Source organism: Theropithecus gelada, chromosome 20 (assembly GCF_003255815.1).
Source record: "Theropithecus gelada isolate Dixy chromosome 20, Tgel_1.0, whole genome shotgun sequence".
NCBI classification, from domain to species: domain Eukaryota; kingdom Metazoa; phylum Chordata; class Mammalia; order Primates; family Cercopithecidae; genus Theropithecus; species Theropithecus gelada.
Genome location: NC_037688.1, coordinates 7,146,668 through 7,163,029, shown reverse-complemented (window position 1 = coordinate 7,163,029; position 16,362 = coordinate 7,146,668).

Genomic DNA, 16,362 nt, shown 5'->3' with positions numbered 1-16,362 from the left:
GTAATCCCAACACTTTGGGAGGCCAAGGTGGACGGATCACCTGAGGTCAGGAGTTTGAGACTAGCCTGGCGAATATGGTGAAACCTGTCTCTGCTAAAAATAAAAATTAACTGGGCATGGCGGCATATGCCTGTAATCCTAACTACTCAGGAGGCTGAGGCAGAAGAATCACTTGAACCCAGGAGGCAGAGGTTGCAGTGAGCCAAGATCGCACCGCTGCACTCCAGCCCAGGCCCAAGAGTGAGACTCTGTCTCAAAAAAAAAAAAAAAAAAAATTGCCTCGCTTTATATCAATTTACCCTCCCCTTATATATATAAGTTATATTTATAATACAATTATCTTAAATACTCTCCTACACATTTAGAATCGCATTAGACAGTGTTAAATATTTTGCTTCAGCCATTAAGCATAATTTTAAAAACTCAAGAGGAGACAGAAACTCTGTTGTATTACCTATATTTTTCCTTACTGTGTTCTTTCTCCCTTCCTCATGTTCCAAGATCCTTTCTTTTATCATTTTCTTATGTTTAGAGAACTTCATTTTGCCATGTTTTAGGGCAAAAGATCAGCCCTAACAAGATCAGCTCACTACAGATTTTCTTAGTTTTTCCTCCTCTGAGGATATCTTGATTTCCCTTTAATTCCTGAAGGATGTTTTCACTGGGTATAGGTTTCTGATGACAGTTGTTTTTTTTTTTTTTCTTTCAGCACTTGAAAAATGTTATGCCACTTTCTTCTAACTCCGGTGATTCCTGATGAGAAATCCACTTTCATTTGAATTGCTTTTCCCCCTCTAGGTAAACGTCATTTCTCTTTTGCTGCTTGGAAGACTTTTCCTTTGTCTTTAGTTATCAGAAATTTGACTGTAATGCGTCTTGGGTGTGGATTTCTTTGGGTTTTATCTTTTTTGAGATTTACTCAGTTTCTTGAATCTATAGGTTCATGGTTTTTTTTTTTTGCCAGAATTGGGATTTTGTTAAGCCAGTATTTCTTCAAGTGTTTTTATTGGCTCTACTCTCTTCCTCCTCTCTTTTTTTTTTTTTTTTTTTTTTTTGAGACGGAGTCTTGCTCTGTCACCCAGCTGGAGTGCAGTGGTGTGATCTCCGCTCACTGCAAGCTCCGCCTCCCAGGTTCACACCATTCTCCTGCCTCAGCCTCCTGAGTAGCTGGGACTACAGGCGCCCACCACCACGCCCGCTCATTGTTTTGTTTTGTTTTGTTTTGTTTTTGTATTTTTAGTAGAGACGGAGTTTCATCATGTTAGCCAGGATGGTCTTGATCTCCTGACCTTGTGATCCGCCTGCCTCGGCCTCCCAAAGTGCTGGGATTACAGGCGTGAGCCTCTGCGCTCGGCCTCCTTCTCCTCTTTTTCCGTAATTCCGATGACACTAATGTTAGTGGGTTTTTTGTTGTTGTTGTTGTTGTTGTTATAGTCTCACAGTTTCCTAAGATTCTGTTTAATTTTTTCCCAGTTTATTTGTTCTTTTTAAATTAAGATTGTTAATAGTTAGGCGGAAACATAAATACAAAAAAAAAATAAACATTGGATAATTTCTACTATTCTGTCTTCTAGTTTGCAATTTTTTTTCCTGTTCCCTCCATTCTGCTTGTTGAGCCTGTTGATTTAATTTTTTTTAAGTTATGGAATTTTTCAGTTCTAAAATATCCACTTGGCACTTTTTAATACCTTCTATTTCTGTGTTGAGACTTTCTATTTTTTCCTTTGTTTCAGGCAGGTGTGTAGTTGCTTGTTAAAGCATTTTTATGATTGCTGCTTTAAAACCCTTGCCAGGCATTTCTAGCATCTCTGTCATTTCACTTTCAGCATCTATGGATTTCCTTTTTTCATTCTGTTTGATAGCTTCCTGGATTTTGGTATGACAACTGATCCCTTGTTGAAACTTTTACATTTTGTATATTATGTTATGAAACCCTGGGTCTTATTTAAACCTTTTTTAGCTGGCTTCCTCTAATACCTCCCCAGAAGGGAAAGATAGTGGTGCAGGGAGGGATCTCAGTGCCTCCTTAATGCCAGATGGGAGTAGAATCCCAAGTTCCCCACTAAGCCTCCATTAACACCTTAGGTGGGGGGCTCATTACTATAGCTGGGTGGGGGTGGGAGTTCCAGCTCCCCACTAGGTCTTCACTGATACGTCCCTGGCTGGGAGGGGTAGGAGTGTCTAGTTACTGGTTCCCAAGTAGTCTCCATTGATACCACAGAGGGGCAGGTGACCTTGTTACAACTGGGCAGCGGCAAAAGTCCTGCCTCTACAGAGCACTTCCTCTGATACCATCCCTGTGGGGACAGGCGTGGAGGTGCCTTGATACTACTGGATGGGGAGTGGGAATTCAGGCTCCTCTGGCACTGTGGAGTATGGCATTGGGCCTTGTCATTGCACAGCAAGGAGGAAAATCCTAGGTTCCTGTTTGGCCTTCTCTGATTTCCCACCCTCGTGAGGAGCACTGAAGAATCTCATTATAGATTGGTGAGAATGAAAGCAGTGTGCAGGTGGAGCCACAGTTTTTTCTGTGGCATTTAGCTGGGGTAACATGGTTATTACCCAAGAGATTTTGTTTTGCTAGGCTGATTCTTTACTGGTTCTTTGGCTAAAAAAAAGCAGACATTTGATGGGGCTTTTCAGTCTAGGCACATTGGTTTTTCCGTGTTGCTGGCCCTTTCTGGGACATATGAAGCAAAAAGAAAACCAAAGGAACCCACCATAATGTTGTTCCTTAGATCCAGAGGTTTCTAGTCAGTCTTTTCTCTTCACTTTTTGGTGGCTTCTTCTCCTTCTTCTTCTTCTTCCTCTTCCTCTTCTTCTTCTTCTTCCTCCTCCTCCTCCTTTTTCTTGTTCTTCTTCTCTTCTTCCTTTCTTCCTCCTTTCCTCCTCCTCCTCCTTCCTCTTCTTCTTCTTTTTCTTCTTCTTCTCCTCTTCCTTTCTTCCTCCTTTTCTCCTCCTCCTCCTGCTGCTACTATTGCTTCTTCTTCTTCCTCTCTTCTTCCTTTCTTCCTCCTTCCCTCCTCCTCCTCCTCTTCCTCCTCCTTCTCCCTCTTCTTCTCTTCCTTCTTTTTCCTCCTTCTTTCCTCCTCTTCCTTCTTCTTCCTCTTCTTCTTTTCTTCTTCCTTTCTTCCTCCTCCTTTTTCCTCCTCTTCCTCCTCCTCCTTCTTGCTCTTCTTCCTTTTCCTCCTCCTCCCCTTTCTTCTTCTTCTTTCTTTCTTCCTACTTCTTTCCTCCTTCTCTTCCTCCCCCTTCCCCTTCCCCTCCCCCTCCTCCTCTTTCTTCTTCTTCTTTTCTTCCTCTTCTTCCTCCTCCTCCTTTTTCTTCTTCCTCTTCTTCCCTCCCCCTCCTACTCCTCCCCCTCCTCCTCCTTCTCCTCCCCCTCCTTCTTCTTCCTTCTTTCTTCCTCCTTCTTTCCTCCTTCTCTTCCTCCCCCTTCCCCTCCCCTCCTCTCCTCCTTCCCCTCCCCCTCCTCCTCCTTCTTTTTCTTCTTCTTGTTCCTCTTATTCCCTCCTCCTCCCTCTTCCTCTTCTTCTTATTCTTCCTCTTCTTCCCTCCTCCTCCTTTTTCTTCTTTTCTTCTTCTTCTTCCCTCCTCCTCCTTCTCCTCCTCCTCCTTCTCCTCCTCCTCCTTCTTCTCCTCCTCCTTCTTCTTCTTTTCTTCCTCTTCTTCCTTTTCTTCCCTCCTCCTTCTTCTTTTCTTCCTCTTTTTCCTTCCTCCTCTTCCTCCTCCTCCTCTTGTTCTTTCCTCCTCCTCCTTCTTGTTCTTCTTCCTCTTCTTCCCTCCCCCTCCTCCTCCTCCTCATCCTTCTTCTTCTTCCTCCTCTTCTTCTTCATCTCCTTTTAAAAATATTTACTGTCCAAGGGTTTTAGTTATATTTAGCAGGAAAAGTAGGGAAAATATGTCTATTCCATCTTGCTGAAAGCAGAAGTTCCTCCAGATCTTGTTTTATTATAATGGCCACAATGCATCTCATTGGCTGAATAAGTCATAATTGATTGACATCATTTATGTGTTGTGAACAATGCTGCAGTGAACATCTTTGTGCCTAGATCTTTGGGTCCTTGTGTGTGTGTATAACATTTCATGGATTTGTAACTGAGCAGATTGAATTTTACTTAATAATTTGATTCTTAGGGTAGAAGATTTTGGTAAGAAAAGAAGGAGAGAAAGATGGTGGAGGGAGTTGGACTGGTACTGACCAGAGAGAGCATGCATCAAGTCCCACAACAAGTAGACTGCCTCAATTTATGTCAGAGTGTTGCACAGATCTCTGGAAAATTCTTGATGAGTCTTGGTGCAGCCTCACCCTGTGTCTAGGAGATGGCACCTTGTGACTGCCATCTTTCAAGGCCTATTCCCTGAGATAGAAAAGAAGCCAGCACGCGAGAATATGCACCTTTCTCCCTGCCAGCAGCTCTTGCCCCCACAGGGGCAGCCCTGGTAAGGGCTCAGGGATGTCCTCCTGTGGATCCGTCATTCTTCCCTCAGGATAAGGATCCAGCTTCGTTCATTCCCATTGTAAGAGCACTCCCCTGACTGCACCATAGCACCCAACACACTTTATACATGTTTTCTGCTTTGGAGCTCCCTGCCATGCAGGAAGGCAGGTTCAGAGAGGTCAAATGACTCCTCCAAGATTACACACCAGGGAAGACACCTGCAGAACTCAGTCCCTGGTGATCTGATTCTGAGCACAAAGTCAGTAGAGGAATTCAGGGTCCAACATGACATTCTGGAAAGGAGCACATAGGAAAAAGACCACCCAGAGGGCCACCTAGGTCTAGGTCTGGCCAAGGGAGAAGTCCTGAAGGAAAAGATGGGGAGGGAAGGGAGGAGAGAAGAGGCGGTGCCCACTCTTACCTGGTCCCTGGCAAAAGAAGATGGAGCAAATGGAATTATTAATCCTTGGGGACCTGGCAGTCCCCAAGAGGGCCTGCTGAACAGTGTCATACAGCAGTACGAACTCCAGAGGAATTCCAACCAGTCCACTCTTACTGGGGGCCTGAAAAACATTATCACTAGAAGCAAAACTGCTTTGAGCAGCCATGACAAAGATGGGCAGGCACACAGAGGCACATGTGGAAAGACACACCCAGGCCCGCACAGACACACACAGCCCAGACACATCCAGACACACACACACACAATGGCCTGGAGTTGTACCACAGACATGAATACCTACACACACATCATACACACACAGAGAGGTGCACACACCTGCAGAGATAGGCACACACATGCCACACAGACAACAGAGAGGTACACACACAGCAGGTAGACACACACACACACTGCACAGACATCGAGAGGTGCACAAGCACAGAGAAGATAGACACACACACATACACACACACTCCATACAGACAATAGAGAGGCATGCACACACACAGCAAGTAACACACAATACACACGCACTGCAGAGGCAGCAGAGAAGTGCACAGTCACAGCAGAGAAACACACACACGCCACACAGACAACAGAGAAATACACACACAGTAGGTAGACACACACACAGCACTGACAACAGAGAAGTGTACATTCACAGCAGAAACACACACACACACCACACAGACAACAGAGAGGTACACACACAGCAGATAGACACACACACACTGCACTGACTACATAGAGGTACACATTCATACACAGTGGACACACACACACACGAGCACACACCAGGCAGATGTGCATGAACTGCCCGCCTGGACACACAGGAACACACAGAGACGGGCTGCACGAACACACATGCATACACGTGCACGCACCCGTGCACACCCACGTGGTGGCATATGGAGCAACCCTGCCTCCCCCACGGTTTCCAGGAGGCTCAGCGGGGGGCGCGAGTTCCACATCTGACTTTCCTTGTGTTCGTTAGACTCTCAGTGTAATTAAATGTTACATTGAATAATCCAGCGTGCTCAGTGTAGGCAGAGGCAGCTGTGGAGGGCTGGCGGATGTGGGGCCGGGTGCCCATCCCAGTCTGGCACCCTCCTTGCCCCTCCATCCCCTCCAGCCACCCCCTTGCTACAGACTCTGGAGCGGTGTGGACAAGGAACCCCTGGCCAAAGCATCACTGAGAGCAGAGCAGCTGTCAGAGCTGCCCCTTCTAGCAGGCTGGGGAGGGTGGGGATCCCCAGGGGAAGGAGTGCCCAGGAAGCCCTGGCTGGTCCTGAGGCTAAGTTGTCACTCGCTTCCTGCTCTGACTGGGAGTGGATTCCCACCTGGAACTCACGGGCAGAGGCGGCATCTGGATGCTGGGAACTTCTCTGTCCAGCAGAACAGGCGACTTTCACACCTCACCTAGGAAGACGAGGCAAGAAGTGGTTCTATCTCCTCCTCTATCTGTTCTTTTAAATGAGTTTGCGAAATCCCTCAGCCTCCGTGGGAGGCAGCCCAGGGTGGTGGCCATGAACTACCCGCACCAAGTTCACTGTGTGACTTGCAGTGAATTAATTCACCTCTGAGGGCCTCAATGTCTCAATGGGTAAAATGAGGTAATACTGATACTCACCTCATGGGATTGTTGAGTGGATTAAGTAAATCCTTAAAGCACATCTGGGCCAAGTGTAGCGGCTCACACCTGTAATCCCAACACTTTGGAAGTCCGAGGTGGGCACATTGCTTGAGCCTAGAAGTTTGAGACAAGCCTGGGCAAGAAAGTAAGACCCTGTCTCTACAAAAAATTAGACAAGCATGGTGGCACAAGCCTGTAGTCCCAGCTACTCAGAGGGCTGAGGTGAGAGGATCACTCGAGCCTGGGAGGTGGAGGTTGCAGTGAGCTGTGATTGTGCCATTGCTCTCCAGCCTGGGCAACAGAGTGAGACTCTGTCTCAAAACAAAACAAAACAACCCCCCACAACAAACAAACAAATACACAAAAACAGTGTCTGGCTCATCAGCGCAATCAGCTGGCCCCCACTACTTAAACTGCCCCGGGAAACAAGGCTCTCACCCACAAAGCTGACATGCGTGTGCCTCCTCATCTGCCAAAGGAGAGGTTTTGGAGCCAGGGCCAATGTCATCACAGTACAATTTCCATCCCCTCTTGGAGCCTCAACGTCCTCACCCGTGCAGTGGCATTGATTATCATTCTGGCCTGGCAGAGCAGAGGATGAAATAGGCCACTGCAGGGGAGGGAAACTGATAAACTGTTGTGTGTCATATGCAGTGAACAGCTTGGCCTCCTCTTCTCTGCCCTTCTTGTTCTGACCTCCCTTTGGGCCCTTGAGCCATAGCTCTCCTCCCATCTCCAGCCTGCTTCAGGGAGCACGGAGACAGGGCCAACACAGTGGGACCCCTTTGTGTCTGTCGCCTGGCGGGGATGTTAGGTTGCTTGTCCTGGTAGTGACGGCCTGGTGTAGACAGCACCGTGTGGAGCTGGGGTGCCCAGGATGATTTCACCACGGCCAGCCTCTTTCTGGTGTGGATTTTTGAAATGAGTGCCAGCCTCTGGCATATGCCAGCTGGACAGTAGGCAGGGTGTGCTGAGGATAAGCCACCAGGGAGGTGATATGCCCTCTGCCTGCTCCAGGAGGGCCCACCTTGGAGGGAGAGTGGCTGGAAAAGAACTTGGGGTCCAGGACCTCACTTGAAGCCAGCTCCCCCTTTCGCTATCTGCCACAGTCACTGGGGCTTCCACAGGCGGGTGAGCCCAGAGCATGAGCCTTTTGTGTGCACACACACTGGTGCATGCTCAAACCTCCATGTACCCGTAGGCACAAATATGGGCAAGAGCCAGAACATACCAGATAAGCTCCTGGAGTCTCACATGCAAACCCAAAGGGACCCACCTGGAGACATGGTCAAGTACAGGCATGCCCACAGAGACACAGCTGGATCCCAGCACATCACATGTAGAAGAGCATGCTCACTAGACATGCACAACTGTGTGCACACATGCAAGGGACATGCGTAGCACCGAGCCACACCACTGCTGGGCCTTTCATTGCTTCAGAGACATGCCACTTCGCCTCCTGTCCCATGTAATCCCCACAACCATCCTGTCACCTCTGTCTTATGAGGGGCTCACAGAAACCAGTGGACTGTGCAAAGCCATGTCACTCTTGCATAGTCCAGCTGGGTGGGCTCCCAGGCCAGTACTCTTTGCGGCTTCTCAGGAGAAGAGGCCTCCTGGCTCCCCTCCCCTGGTCCCCTGCAGAGGCCGAGCCACCAGGGATGGCTGGAGAAGGGGGTGCCTCTGAGAAGAAACCGCCACTTTCGAAGGATGTTTTAAACATGGATCGTGCCCTGGTTGCCTCCCCCATCACCCCAGACTCTGAGCTATGCAAAGGCAGCTCCTGAATATTCAGGACCCCACAGACACTCTTCTCTGGTTCTTCCTCCACTCCTCATTTTGTGCTGAGTCTTAAGTGAAATTGATCTTTTTTTTCCTAGGAAAAAGAAATCTGTCTTTTGTTCCCCTACTCCCCTAGGGGCCTCTCAGAAGAGGAGGCTCCCCGCCAGTTTGAGGGGCACGCCTCAGAACCAATCGCTGCCTGGCACGGCTCCCCGGGTGAGGGGCTTGGGCGCAGTGCCATGTGAGCAGATGGCCGTGATTGCTGGCAACCCGGAGACCCTGCAGGAGAGTCGCGTATGGGTGTTTACAGCATCCTGGTCCCGCCGCGAGCATCAAAATGGCAGACCAAGTGGTGCCCTGCTCGCCCAGGGTGGGGTAGGAGCAGCATGCATTCCTGAGAAAGGGGAGGGAGGTCCCCTTCTTCTCCCAAGGAGAGTCCTGCCCAGGGCCCAGTGCCCAGTGTGGGGTCACATGTAGGGAAGAGCAAACCCTTGATTCTGGGGTAACACCCTCCCTAGTCCTCCATCTTCCTACCCTCCTGTCTTCGAGCACTGTTCCTGCAGCTCCCCAAGGTCCCTTGTTCTCTGAACTAGCCCCCAAGAGAGCCCTGCATTCATTCACTAATTCACTTGGAAAATAGATATGAGCACCTACTGTGTGTTCAATGAATGAAGAGCAAGCTAGAGGCTTGCAAAGCCTCTCTCCTTTCCTCCCAAGCCCCCATTGACCTGTATTTAGAATGTGTGTGTTCAGTGGTCAAATGCCTATCACTATTACCAGACTGAACTCTAAGGGCAGGGGCCTGGCACATTGTAGGTGCTCAATAAATATTTGTTGAATGATGTAGGGGACCTTGCCCCAAAGAGATTACAGGCTGGTGGGAATGTGCTCCCTCTTCCTCTCTTCCCTCCCTCTCCCTGTTTCATCCTGTGCTCTATTCTCTGCCCAATTAAACAGAAGCTCCCTAAGGGCAGAAGCCATGGCTGTTGCACCCACCCCCTAGATTGCTGACCACATGGTGGCTGCCTGTTATATAGATCATGAGGCTGATGTGGAAATGAGGTGCCTAAAGGGGCCATAGAACTGCCTGGAATGCTGTTCCCAGAGAAATTGTCAGGAAAGCAAATCTGACCCATTCCTCTCCTGTCCGTAGCTCATGGAAAGGTTCCATTCCTGCTCCTTAGACTGACATTCAAGGCTCCTTCGTTGTCTAGAGCCTCACATCCTTCCTTTTTCCCCTTTCATTCGTTCCAAAGTATGCATTGAACACTGCTGTGTACCAAGTCCTACCCAGGGGTTGAGGACAAGACAATGAATAAAACACACAAAGTTACAGTTCTCAGGGAGCTGACGTTCTATCGGAGCTATTCCTTCGGGGTGGACTGGAGACAAAGGGTGAATAAACGGATGAATGTGTTCTATGCCCTGAGGAAATTAGCGCTTTGGAGAAGGATGAGGCAGGGTAAGCCGGAGGGGGAAATAATGGGTGTGGGCAGGAACAGCTTATAGGACATTTGAGCAGAAATCTGAATGAAATGTGCGGCAAACTATGTGGCCATCCAGGAGAAGAGCATTCTGAGTGGCGGGAATGGCCGGGTGTGGTGGCTCAGGCCTGTTATCCTAGTACTTTGGGAGGCTGAGATGGGAAGATCGCTTGAGGCCGGGAGTTCAAAACCAGCCTGAGCAACACAGGGAGACTCCTATCTCTATTAAAACAAAACATAGGTGAAGGGAACAGCAAGCGCAAAAGCTCTAAGGTGCAAATGGGCTGGCTTTTCTGGCCCTCAGTCACTGCAACAAGCCAGGGTCATGAATTCCAACACCCATGGCTTCAGGCAATAAGTAGAACTGTGATGACAAAGGCACCCTACACTCAATGCCTGTGAGGGAGGTGATAGGGAGTGGTGGGGACTGTGGGTGACAAGGCAGGTCTGTAGCAGGCAACTGGCTGGTGACATGGGAATGCCAGCCTGGAGTAGCCAGAGCTTCTAACATTTCAAGCCAAGCTACAAACCTCTATCTTTTAAAACGTGAAATCCTCCAACTTTGAAATGTTGACACCTAATTTAAAGAATGATATTAAAAAACCTCTGCTATGGCTAGACAAAACTCAATGACAGATCAGAGCCAGCCTGTGAAGAGTTCATGGCTTTTGGTATCAGCTCTGAGGTCCCTGCAGGGCATGATTCTGAACTGTTGGTTCCATTCCCAGGGGACAGCCAGAGGGGGGGGCATGAAGTCTTCAGTGGTGGGAATTTGGGCAGAGCTGAGGGATCTGAAATCTAGTTCTAACTTTAGAGCCTCAGGGGCCTTGAGGGCTGGTCCAAACTCCTCTCTCGCAGGAGCCTCCTCTCCAGGCCTGTCCCAGTGAGAGCGAAGGCTGATACAGAGGGTGCGGAAGCTGTGCCCCACTCCCAGGGCAGCACCAGTGCTTCTTTTTTTTTGGCAGGATCCAGCAGGCAGCTGGATGCAGCCCTGTCTGAGGGTCTGAGGATGGAGAGCCTTCTACTCCAGCCTTTTTGAGGACCCCAGTGGGTCCCCCCACATCACAGCCCCACCTGCTCTTGGCAAACTCAGGCAGACAAGGCCGGAATTGCCCTCATAGCCCCCCTGCCCTGCAGACCAACTCTCTAAGCAGCTTCATCAGGAATGATTTTCACGTCTGCCACACACACCCAGGCCCCCAGGCACCCCCAGCCGAAGCCCTCTGCCCAGAGCCCCCCATTAATGCTAATGGAAGTCCCGTGGCTCAGACAGGGCGCCCTGCTGGAAAGAGGCCTCGGGACACCCGCCTGCAAACATGACCTTTTCCTGTGTAAGAGACAAGATTTCAAAATCAATTCGACCTGCGAGGCCTGCCCATCCCTGCCACATGGTGCTACTCAGGGAAGAGGCCACGTGCCCCATGACAAGCAGGGGTCAATACTGAGTCTAAGGGAGCCCAGCTGCTGGGCCAGGACATCTGGGAGGTTGCTGTCTGGCCCCTCTGCTGGGGTGTCTCTGCAAAGGCCACAGGAATATTTCCGGATTGTACTGAATCCTCCCACGCCCGCGTGGAACCAATGCGGCAATGGTGGCAAACACTCGTGCATAGAGCCGTGTGTCCAGACCAGCTGCACAAACCCTGAATGCTCACCAGACTGGTGAGTTAGGCACTATTATTTATTTACTTATTTATTGAGACAGTCTCGCTCTTGTCTCCCAGACTGAAGTGCAATGGCACAATCTCCGCTCACTGCGACTTCCGCCTTCTGGGTTCAAGCAATTCTCCTGCCTTAGCCTCCAGAGTAGCTGGGATTACAGGTGCACTCCACAAAGCCCGGCTAATATTTATATTTTTAGTAGCAACGGGGTTTCACCATGTTGGCTAGGCTGGTCTCGAACTCTTGACCTCAGGTGATCTGCCCACCTTGGCCTCCCAAAGTGCTGAGATTACAGGCGTGAGCCACTGTGTCCAGCCAACACTGTTATTATCCCTATATCACATGTGGGGAAACTGAGGACAGAGAGGTTTGAGCTACGTGCTCAAGTCATACAGCAAGTAGTAGCCATACAGGGATTTGAACCGAGGAAGCCTAATATCTGTGATGCTGCTTAATTTTCTCCTGTGCACTTAAAAAACACGGTGGCTTGCACGGTGGCTCACGCCTGTAATCCCAGCACTTTGGGAGGCTGAGGCGGGCGGATCATGAGATCAGGAGATTGAGACCATCCTGGCTGACACGGTGAAACCCTGTCTCTAAAAATACAAAAAATTAGGTGGGCGTGGTGGTGCACGCCTGTAGTCCCAGCTACTCGGAGGCTGAGGCAGAAGAATGGCGTGAACCCGGGAGGCGGAGCTTGCAGTGAGCCGAGATCGGGCCACTGCACTCCAGCCTGGGTAACAAAGCAAGACTCTGTCTCAAAAACAAAAAAACAAACAAACAAACAAAACACTTGCAGGCACTTGCTCTGTGCCAAGCCTGTGTTGGAGGCACAGAGGTGAGTCATATACAGTTCCTCCACACCAGAGCCACTGTCCCCAGGTAAGGGATGCCACAGGTCAGTGTGAGGTATGATGAAGGCCTGGAGAGAGGGAGGGTTAGATCTAGCATGCAGAATGAGGGAGTGTAGTCAGGGAGGACTTCCTGGAGAAGGGGATCTATGAATAGAGCAGAAGGTGCCCAAAAGCACCTCAGTATGCCTTTGGGGGCAGGTGCTTGGGTGCACACAGCCATGTCCTGTGTCTGTGCACACATGTGCAGGCCTGGGTGTTGGCCCTGGGGGTATAAGGTTGCCAGGTGCTGACCCCAGGGACCCAGCTCAGGCTATGAAGGCAGCAACAGCAGTAGGGAAGGGACTCTGCTTCCTCTGAAGAGTTGGGCTGCCAGGCTCTTAGGGTGCATGAAGGATGCAGATGGAGCTGGAGCTGTGACCTGGGGCCTGGATGTCCCCATGCTGCACATGAAGGCAGTACTCTGGCAGGCCTCTCGCTAGACTTGGAGGGAGACAGGATTCAGGAACCATGCCTGGGAGGCCCTGAGTGGGACAGGCCTTCAGATGGACATGGCCCTCAGATGGCCTCTTGTTGGCTGTAGAAGTGGTGCTTAGTTTTTGCAGTTTGAATGTCTTTAGGTGCAAAAAGCCCTCTCTGTTTGCCCATAGTCCCCACACATCCCTCTTGGTCAACACCTGTGCCCATCCCCATTTCCATCACCTGCCTGGCCTCTGAAGGCATTTGTTTTTGAGCACCCGGCTTTAGCAATTTCAAGTTCTTCACAGAAGAAAAACAAACAAACCTTGTCAATGGCCTCTCCTAGGAAAATTCCTGTGTGCAGTAGGCTAATAACGTCTCTATTTCTTTACCTTACCAAACAGCCACCTTTCTGCCAGGGTGAGGCTCATTCATTCATTCAACAAATGTGTACAGAGCACCTCATCCTTGTCAGACCTTGTTCCAGGTGCTGGCATGGATCAATGAACCAAGCAATCAAAAGCCCTGTCTTCTTGGCTCTTCCATTCATGTGGTCCGGGATAGTGAGAGGAAGTTATAAAGAGCATGGGGACTGGGTCCTATATGGTCAGTTCCTGGGGCCAACTGGCTCCCAGGAACCTGACTACAAGTTCAGTCTTTGCCTCGTGTCCTTCCCCCACCAGCTCAGCCTAAGGCCCAAGTTCATGGGTCCAGTGGGATTCAAAGGAGGAAACAGCCAACAAGTCCCTCCTCAAGCAGCAGCTTGGTCCATCAGGCACCCTGGTGCCAGCAGGGTGCATCATCAGCTCCTGGAAGGTTAATGCCAGCCCAGGTGCTAGGCTCTAGGACTGGGAGGGGGGAATGAGTCGAGCAGCTTAGAATAGCCATCCGATAGCCAGAGAAAAGGGCACCATTATTATCCTTACTCTACAGTTAGAGGAACTGAGGCTCAGGCAGGCAAAGTCACACAGCTAGGGAAGGATAGATAGGGACCCAGTTGTGCCTGACCCCAAAGCCAGGAGTCAGGTCCAGACTCTCAAGGGAGTGGTTTCCTATTGTTCAGCAAGAGACTTCACCTTCCTCCTCCTTTCTCCATTCCTACCTGATCTTCGGGCCCTCCTCTGTAAAGCAGATGCTGCTGTTTGTCCGTAGTGAAGCTCCCATTCCATGGCTATTGGCACCCCAGACCCAGCATCTTTGTTATGCTGATGGGTGGTCCTATGTGAGGGGAGCTGGTTTCTTAATCCTAGGATGCCCCATCTTCAAAGGGTTGTGCCAGACGCTGACCCAAAGCTGGGTGCAATCCTATGTGCTCAATAACAGTTTGCGGATAACTTTTGTGGACTAATTTACTTGACCAGAAGCCAGCATTTGAGAGGAGCCTGGCATAGTGAGCAAATCTCTGAAATCAGCTACATGTAGCCTCACCACTTAACGGTGATGGGACCTTGGACCTGTGAGCCCATTCTTTATCCATAAAATGGGGGTGCTCCTTCCTCCCCTGCAGATGGCTGTGAGGATGCATCCAGTAGGAGCCCCATAAGCGCCTGTGTAGGGCTTCTTCTCACAGAGACCTGGCATTAGCATGAGTAGCCAAGAGGGTGAGAAGTCAAGAAGGCCTGACATAGGAGAAGGATCCATTTGTGAAACTCGATCCTGAACAGGAAGCTGAGAACAGGGCCTTGAAACAGCCCTGTGGACCAAACGGACCCTCTTTGCTTGGCTCAGGTGGAGAGGTGATTTGTTTTGAGATCTTATCTTATTGGACAAGTCAGTCATACGCCTGCCCTGAACAGCCATGGCCATGGGGATGTGAAGTGCTGACTGGCACGGTCATGTGTTCCTCCTGGTGCAGCCCAGATCCCGTTGTCTGAAATGGGGACAGGGGACCCCCAGCCAACTATGGGGGACTACTGTCTCTCGGCAGAGAGGCACCGTGACAACCAACCAAAGTGAGCTAATCAGGCCTCTGCTCTGATTTATTTGGAGTCATCCTTCCTCCTCTTGCAACTCATATTCATCCTTAAAAACTCAGCTTAAACACTGCTGCTGGAAGCGTCCTTGTGCAACTTCATCCTTCTCTGAGACTCTGTGGTGCGGGCAGCCTCTGCCACATAATGTATCAAGCTCCAGATCGTCACTGCTCCAGCATAACTGAAATCTCGCCTACGGTTTGCCAAGTGTGGGCACGTTATCCTCATAACAACCGAGAAAGGGGAGAGCCCTCTGACAGCCTGGGCTGGCCTGGCCCTCACAGCCAGGCCACAGTGTTCTGTTGGACATGAACAGTTCTACAGCCCAGAAACATCAGACAAGACTGCTCGGTAACCATGAAGGATCAGACAAAGATGAGACCACTCTGTAGTCCTGCCTGAATGCAGACGAAAACATGAACATTGTCCAAATGACAAAACTGCCCAAACATTCCCCCTCCTGGCTCAAATGTTGCTTAACTAATTACAGCTGTAGCTTTGCTCTATTCCTCCTGCCGTCTAGAAAAGAATCATGGACATACCCAATCACAGAATTACCCTTGCTTCCTGACAGCATCCAGCCCAGAGAAACAGCCTGCAAAATCACTTAACGCAAGCCCCAATCCCATGATCTGTGCTGCTAACATCCCCTCCCCAAGACATCCAGGGGTGCGCATTCCCCTCCAGTGCAATGAGTCAATAAAGCCAACTTTGTTCAACTGAAAGGTATGTTCCTGGTAGCCTTTGGCTGGAGGGCATTGCACAATCCTGCAAAAGAGATATTATTGTTCTTATGTCACGGGTAAGGGAACTGAGGTTCAGAGATGTTAGGAAGTTGCCTAAGGTCACACAGCAGGGAGGTGGGGAAGCTAGAGTTCTCAGAGCTCTTCCCGTGAAAGCTTGTTCACATTTGTCCTTTCTTGTTTTACTTTACTATGTGTGTGCGTCTGTGTGCGTGTGTGTGTGGGTGTGCGTGTGCGTGTGTACGTGCGTGTGTGTGTATACATGTGCGTGTGCGTGTGTGTGTATTGTGTAGTCATCAGTGCTGTTTGGGATGCAAATGACAGAACTCAAACCAGCTCAAGCAAAAACAGACTTTGGCTCAAAGGCCCTGTGGTGACTGGTGGAGGTTAAAAGCAGGACTGTGTTGATCTCAAGAACAGGAGCTAGGCGCCCAGACCCTGTTGGAAGTCTATCTCCTGCCCTTACTCCTTTCTCTCTGATGATCAGGCTTTTCTACTTCTTGGTTGATGCAGCAGAAAATACCCGCTGCCAACAACCCGCAGTTCAGCTCCCAACCTCTCAACACCGATTGGAGTGAAGAACTCCGATTGTCCTCCCTGGGGTGCTGCACACCCCTGAACTATCCCCGGAGGTTGGGAGGTGGGGCCCCTGGCCCATGTGGGCTCTTGCAGTAATTGCACGTAAGAGCTGGGGACTCCCTGAAGGGGGAGAGGAGTTTCTCGGCTGCCGTGTGCACAGCCGCCTGCAGCAGGACCCTCGTGCTGCTGTCTGGCGCCTCTGCTCCTTGTAGGTGGATCCCAGCTCTCCCCACCTCACACAGCCGGGTGCAGGGAAGCTCACAGAGGCCGCCGGGGCCCTCACATCCCGGGGCTTTTTTCTTCTAACAAGACCCA